This window comes from Accipiter gentilis, chromosome 25, assembly GCF_929443795.1.
Source record: "Accipiter gentilis chromosome 25, bAccGen1.1, whole genome shotgun sequence".
Lineage (NCBI taxonomy): Eukaryota > Metazoa > Chordata > Aves > Accipitriformes > Accipitridae > Astur > Astur gentilis.
This window is the reverse complement of record NC_064904.1, coordinates 23,624,044-23,632,412: the sequence shown is the minus strand read 5'-3', so window position 1 is coordinate 23,632,412 and position 8,369 is coordinate 23,624,044.

Here is an 8,369-nt window from a genome sequence, read left to right as displayed (position 1 = left end):
TCACTGAGCATTGGTTAGTCCTACTGCAGATGGGTTAGGGGGACGGATCTGTATTTGGTCCCTGGAAAAGCACTGAGTTCAGCATCTCACACCCGCTGGCTGTATGGTAACTGGCAGCCTGGCTGCAGGCATGGAGCAGAGAAATGCACTCTTCCCTTACAGCCAGGTGTGGGTGAAGTCTGGGAGAGGTGCTGGTCATAAACTTTTTGGGCTGTGCCAGGCTAGCATAGCTTGCAGACCTGCAAGTGAGCTGATGTGCTGGAGCTGCCATAGGAGGATCTTTTCTGCTCAACCTAGCAGTTGTGCTGTGCAGTGTTTTTATCTGTTTGCAATTTTGTTTTGTTTATCTAAATCTATGCTTTTGAATATTATTTCATTTTTAACTACCTGACAGCTCCCTGGAGTATGATAAATGCTTGGTTCAAGAGCAGACTAGCAGTCAGTGAAGACGTTTACCACCCAGAGAACTGAGGGCTTCCTAGGGGTATGCAGCAATCCATCTCTTAGCTGCAAGGAACAGCAGAATGTGCCAGACTGTGCAATGTCTTTCTCTTGCTAAACCTCATTAGGGAATTCTTATGGTACCCCTCAAGGTGAATTAAATGCATGTTTGTGCTTAAATATAAAAGAAAAAATTAATGAGCAGCGTGTTGAGCAGAGCCGTACTGCAATGAACAGTTCTACATGAAGTCTGCAAAGATGTGTCACAAACAGATGCCTTATTTCCACTTGCACCAGCACCAATCCTGAGAGCAGTTTCATGGGGCACCTCAGCCCAGCCATGGGTCTATCCCCCAGCCCAGCTCTGCTGTTAGTGTGGTCTTGTCCAAAGAGCATAAGGGCTGTGTTACACGGTGGAAGCCAAAGCCTCTGATACCATCAGCGTGAATGACAACTGCACTGGCCCTGGGAAATCCATATGTAGAACATGCACGAACTAGAAGGCTTTGTTTTTTAAATGATTAACATAATGTTGTGAATACTGTCCTTCATGTGGAATGTCTGTGTCTGTAGAAGTTTTCTCAGTAAACAGCTGTGTTATGATGATGTGCAATGACTGCGATCTGACATTGGGTTTTTAATCCAATAGTCCTGAAGCGTTGTTTTTTTAATGGCTTTTCACAAATTCCTACAATGGCTTTTTCAAAATTCTGTCAAACTGAAGGAACAGTAAAGGCAAATGTGGAGGTATTGGCAGAGAACCATGCACTTGTTTAAAGGGCAATGAGGCCAATGACCTAGATTTGGCTGGCTGCACTGCTGTTTAAATGAGACGAATGGGTGAAAACCACTTTCATTAAATAGCAGTCAGTTGTTAAAGGCCTTAAATTATCACCTCCATTTGTATTTTTTTAGTCTGGCTTCAGCTTACTTCATGTGTGACATGCTTTTGACTTGTTACGTTCTGGGCAAGCAGAACTAACTCCTGAATCTTGACAGCCCCCAAGTACTCTCCTCCTTGCCCACGTACTTGGAGCACAATTAACAGACTTCAGGATGGAGAGGTGAACAAATAGTGCTGGTCAGCAAAAAAACTTTCACTGCATTATTCATGTCTTAACTGGAGATAAATGGCCATATGGGACACAAGCAGTGATACATCATCTTCTGAATTCTTGCTTTTTTCTCCAGAGGCTCAGCCATTCTGCACCACCAAGGTCTCTACTGTGCAGTCAGTAATTGGCTGTGACCTAATTTAGATCCTGAATAATTCTAGAGACACACCACTGTGGCCTTCCAGACAGCTTCACTTAAATGTAGTCCTCTCCTGATGCCGAAATTACTCCCTTACCTGCCTCATGCACAAGGTTATAAGAATTCCTGCCTGCCAAAGCTGACTGGAGAGCAGGGTATGCTGTTGCAGTGTTTGGCCATTATGGCACACCTAACCCGTGTCTGAGCTTGGGGGGCTCAGGGGGTGATGGGGGCTCAGAGACCCCTCTCGCCCTCTTTGTTATTGTCCAGTCCATCCCAGCTCAGGGGCTGGGGCTGTGGTGGGGAGGAAGTGGGTGCTCTGGCATGGTGGCTCCATGGGGGCCCTGGTGTCGCAGTGTCTGACCTCAGCGGTCATGGGGCTGACGAGGAATGAGGCCTTTGTGGGAGCCTGTCCAGCTCTACCCCCCACACTCCCTGCCCGCTTCGCCTCCCCAGCTCTCCCTTCCCACTCTGCTTGGCAGCTCCTGTTTTCCCATTGCTGTTCCTGCAGCCCCCCAGAGATCCACAGTGATGAAGGACTTTTTTAACTACCTTTGTACTGTTGACAGTGTAGCTAAGACTACTTTCCCTATCATACAGAGTTTCCACATGGCTGGAACTGGAAAGCAATGCAAGTATCTCTCCACTTCTTTCTCCATTTATTTTCCTAACAGTTGCAGAATTCAAATCCAGTTTCTGAGGCTGTCTGCAAGTGCAAATACCCTCCAGGAGAATGCCCCTGCCAGAGTCAGAACAGGCAAACTATTCATGCCATGATCTTGTGGCTTGAAACCTTACAGCAGCTACAATCACTGCGTATGCCAGACTGTTTCAGGCAGTATGTTACTTCCAGTTTAAGTCTTTCAAATTTGAGAGTAATTTCTGAATACTAAATGTAACAATGCTGCTACATAAGCTTCGCAAAAGGGCTTGAGGAACATGTCAATAAGGTGAACACTGAAACAGAGCTTCTGCCATTTTAATTCCCTAGCCAATGCATGCACATAATTCCTGCACACAGCACCTACAGTAAACAGCGTATCTCTGCACATAAGAATTCACTCCAGTCCACCAAAGCAAAATTGAAAAGTAAACAAAGTATTTCTAATCAACCTTTTATTCTATTACTAAGTATATGCACACCATTTTACGGTGTTTCCTACCTCCTAGAGATCTTTCCCATGTTTTATCAGTCATTTCTGGCATATCACTGGGCGAACTTAGGTCCACATTGCACAGACCACTGCACCACTTATGTCCAGAGAATTCATCCTCCAAACACACAGGGTCGAAGGGAATGAGAGAACAGAGAGTCTTCCATCTTTTATAGACAAGGAATCTGTGCATGGGCTGGATTTCCTCACTTCCAACTAGCCCCTTAATCAACAGAGTAGATTTCCTTCAATCAATGGCCACTGTAAGATGGCCTGTGATTCTCACAGACCACAGAAACACACAGTGACTAGAAACAAAGGAAAATGAAACTGTTTGCATAAATGGCTGCTGATCTCTTCTCCCTGGGATCCAGGGACAGGACACATGGGAATGGTTCAAAGCTGCATCAGGGGACATTCAGGCTTGTCCTTAGGAAGCATTTCCTTACCAAGAGAGTGGTCAAACACTACAACAGGCTTCCTAGAGAGGTGTTTGATGCCCCAAGCCTGTCGGTGTTGAAAAGGCATTTGGACAATGCCCTTAATAATATGCTTCAACTTTTGGTCAACCCTGAAGTGGTCAGGGAGTTGGACTAGATGATTGTTGTAGGTCCCTTCCAACTGAACTATTCTATTCTATTCTATTCAGTCATGACAGCCTGCTTCTGCCACTTCCAAGGTAGGACAGCAGCAGTGCTAGTTAGTGCTGGTGTTCCCAGTTTGGTGCTGTCCCAGGGGGCTGTGATGCTGCCTTCTCCCCCTGGGGGCTGGAGGGATGGGCTCCTTGCCAGCCCCACCACACTGCCACATATGGGAATCATGCTGCCCTTTCAGCTCTCTCTGATGCCTTCTGCTGACCAGGAAGAATTGGTAGTGAGCAGTCTGCCATGACCACTAATATTGCTGCACTTGTGCCCTGTAGAGTCCCCTCACGTGCATCCTCTCAGCTTACACTTACTACAGCCCGTGCTCTGTGAGGAGGAGCTTTGCCTGACCTGTGCTTGCACAGTGCCCAGAATGACACTGTACTGCTTCATGGCAAAGGCTCTTTGCCCTATGTCAATGCAAATAATAAGATTTCTACTGGGTTATTTTGGTTTTGCCACAGGAGCAGTTTAGAGCCATGCGTATTCCTAAATGTTGTGCAAAGTGATTTTTACCAGTTTACAGCTTCTCAAAATTTTCGGCTTCAGAGAAGTGCATTAGATTATAGTATGTACATCTGCAATGTGTATACTGTTTAGGAAAAAGTCTTAAATACACATAGCAATCTGAATATGCATGCATGTAGGCAGATAATGTTGAGAGAACAGACTTACTCGAAGTGAAACAAGGCAAGTAGGGACTCTATCCTCATCTGTCTACAGGTTAATCATGTTCATGGAAATGCAAGCTCCTTGGTGGTGCATTTCTCTCCATTAAAGTAACTGAGGAGAAGCGAGTAATCTGTCCTATCCCAGGATGACTGAGTTTCACCCTATTGTTTCTGTTTCCACCCCCCAAAGGACTGGAAGTAAAGGGTGAACTGCAGCTGAGGTTGCTGATCCCCACTTCTGTCAGGACTGGAAAACACAAAAGCAGTGGGAAGGGGTTGGAAACAGTTTTACCTGGGTTCATATCATAGTTTTCAAGGGAAGTGGCCATAAGCAAGTAAGTGTGGATCTACCCACAGAACAGCGCATGTCTTCATCAACATGAAACTCGTTCTAGACACTGGCTTGGGAGCAAAAGTTTCTATTTACTTTTCTTTCACACACACCAAAAAAAAAAACCAAAACCAAAACATCTTTTTGATCCTTGCAAACATATTTAAGAGGCTATCTACTATAAGGATGAGGGAAATAATAAATGATAGCTCAGTCTTGATTAATGTAGGCTTTTAAATGTTCTTTGGAAACTGAGTCACAATTTATATTAAAGTCTATAAAGTGCCTTACAACTTTCAATATAAAATACTTTTTAAAATATCAGTAGTGTTAATGTTTTTTTATTGTTACTGATGTTTTATAACCATTTAAAAGAGATTTTGCTGACAAGCTTACAAATGTCTTTAATATATATCACGTAGTGAACATTTTATTATCATTTATTGAACATCCTTCTGTCACTTGCCAGTCCTCCATCAACCACTCCAAGTAGAACTTTAACATGAAGGATGAGATATATAAAGCTTTTAAAAGCTGCTTGAATATGCTTGTGATCTGTCTGCTCATCTCAGTTCCAGTGAACAGCTGGGAACCGCAGGTGAGTCACACGAGACAGAGGAGACAGAGGAGCCTGACACAGTACTATCTCACTACCGACAAGGTAGGTCTTTGGATAGCTGTCTATCAAAGCAACTGATGGGGACATCCTTCTTCTTTAGAGTCTTCTGAGTGTGAAATAACATCTGAAATATGATGTGTGAAATCCTAGCTAATTAAGTGAATGACAGTTTTGTTGTCAATTCCACCAGTGTTTAAATAGGTGTTCAGAAACATCAGTCCCAAGTAACACGCAAATTATAGTGGCAGTCATCAAGTTTAGGCTGATATGAAGAACATTTCTGATCTTTAGAGTCACAAAGGGCGTTTCTCTTTCAATTGGTACCTCATTAAGAACCTCAAGGTGCTCAAAGAGGAATATGATAGCAATAAACAAGCAAACACAAGAAAGTGAAGCTCTCTCCTGGGATATCCCCTCTTCTGCTGTGGCCAGTAAATTCCTGCTACAAAACCAGAACATATATATGCTATCACAGCAAGACACTCAGCAACGTATCCATTGTGTTAAGTCTGGGAGAAAAGGACTAGTTCAAAATTCAGAACTTGCCTATGAGCATGGATTGTAGGCATTTGCTGACAGTCCTGGAGTGAGATCCAGAGGTTAATTTTGTGGAGGATTCTCAAAGGAAATACTCAAGCGTAATGAAGCTAACAGCAGGAGCCAAAAGGAGTCCAAGCTAAGCCCAGCAAATGCACTTTTTCCATTGACAGCCTGGGCCTCAAGGCAGGCAGAGGCATCAGAAAAGTCATCCAGCTCTTGGCAAACCTGCTTGTCCATAGGCAGAGTAACAGTGGCCTGCTGTTCCTCCCAAGTTTTCCACTTCTTGCCTTGCCTCTCAAAAATTGTCTTTGTGTGGAGAAAAATGGATCATCTCGGTCGTGATGTGCCACAAATCACTGAGCTTGTTGTGCAGGGTAGTGGGGCTAGGGATCCTAAGCAGGAAGGCAAAAGCAAAGCTCCTCCTTGTAGGAACTGAGCCCTGGAGTTAGAGCTGCATCTGGTCATCCCACATCTTGTGACAGTTCAGCATTAAATCCTGAAATGCCGCTGATAGCACTGCCTTACTGTGTAATTGCTCCCTGATGCCACTGAAGTGATTTTGGTTTCGATTTTTGAGTATGTGTCTGATACATGGGACACTGAAGCAAGATGCTCTAAGGTAAGATATTAGGGATAATATTGAAAGAAGAAACCCACCATTTATCTCCATAACTTCCCTGCATGCCTAAACACCAAAAGCACTTCAAGTTGTGATTCACACATCTGCTAAATAGTGAAAGTAACTGGGCTTCATGCACTTTCTGCCTGGCAGTAACAGATAGGAGTGCATTTTGAGTATTCACTTCTGATATTTATATATAAACAAGACCAAAGGATCCCATCTACAGATTTATTTAGGGGTTTTTAAAACATTTCACTTAGAAATGTTTATGTTTTGAAAGGTGAAGGGGACTGATCTGTGAATTATTTATACAGGAAAGAGACACTGAACTCAGCGGAAGCCCCTGAGGGATGCCTGAAACTCTTGGAGAGTTAGCTGGCTTGGGCCATCAGGAAGGCAGCTGTTTTGTGCAGGGATCAGATGCACTTGTGGCAATCACCTGTAATGTATTTCTTCTTGCATGCCTGTACCCTGTCCCTGTGTGTCGCTGCGGTGTGGAGCAGGGCTTGCTGATGAGACAGTGATGTCCAGTTTCTGTCCCCAGCTGTTCCACACTGGCTTGCAGCAGGTGATCCCTACAATGTGTGATGCTCTTCCTTCTCAGACGTAAAGCTCTTGCTGCCTATAAGACGCACGTCTGATGGCAGTTGCAGTGCAGGAGAACAGTTCTGGTTTCATGTGACGCTCTTGGACTTGGTGGCCCGTGGCATGTGCCCTGCCATGCTGCCAGAGCCCAGGACGGAAGGTCTGGCCAAGGGCAGCAGGAGCTGAGCTCTGCTACCCCTCTGCTCTGGGCACAGGTGGGAGAGCACAACCCAGGGCACGTTTGAGCATGCACCCACCTGCCCTGGCATGGACCATTGCTGCACGCCTGTCGGTGTGACATGGCTGCTGCGTATGTCCATCCCTGTGCCTGGCTCTGTCCCCCCGGGCAGGCACCATGCTCTGCTGGCCACCAGCTCCTGCTCCCTCTGTGCTTTATCCATCCTTCTCCTCAAATACTCCACTGCTACTTGCCTGCTGGGATGCTGGCTGCGGCTGTGGCCCTGTGGTAAACTGGAACATGCTTCAGCCTGTGTAAAGCCCCATAAGCCTGAGCCAGACCCAGCCATCAACGACAGCACAGGCTGTTTGCAGTGTGCTGGCTGTGGTAATTAATCTCCTGCAAAGTAATTGCTCTGTGCATGGACGGTGGGAGCAGCCTGGCTGCCTGTGCCCACACGCCAGCTCTGTTCCAGGGCTGCGCTGCAGGGCCAGGGGCTTCGCAGGTGAGCCTGTGCGTGCAGGAGGCTGGTGTTGAGGCAAGACCCCCCCATGAGTCCCCACCGTACCAGACCCCCACTGACCCTGCCCTGGTCAGCAGGCTCTTCCAGCTACCCTCTGACTCTTCTCCAAGCTCTCCTTTATTCCTCCCTTCTCACCCAGTTTGTTCATTGCATTGTAGCTGCTGTTTAGTTGCAATTCAGCGGCCTGGATAGATGCTGCTTTGAGATTGGCTCTTTCATATGAAGATGAAGAAATAAATATCCTTGGAAAGCTTGAAGTGAAGGCTTGCGAAGAAAGATATATGCAACATTATCATTAAAGTACACAGCATATTGTGATTATGGCATACAGTACATTATAAATAATTTTATTTGGATACAGCAATGAGGATTAACAGAAAACTGAGGGTTTTATTTATTGCCTCAGAGTGACTAATAGAAATAAAAAATTGAATTTTAAAGTATAAGTACTGTCTTGTTTATAAACAAAAAACGCATGTTACGTCTAGGCAGAGTAAATGTAGTATCAATGACCATGTTTTGCATGTTTCATTGATTTTCTCTACATGTACCATTAATCCATCTCTCCTCCAAGAATTTATTTCAGCATTCCATTTTCCTCTAAAGGAATTTGAATCAGCCTTAAAGGGAAAGGGAATAAAATAGAGCCTTCCCTTCTGCTTTCTCCTCAACATGAAATTTTCTTCATCCACCAAACAGAAAAGTGAATGTTTCCAAACTCCTGAACAGAAAATATGTTACAGTTGTTTTGCAGAGATGTTTTAAATGTGTAGTCATAAATTATTTTCTGTTGAGGCTTGTATTATT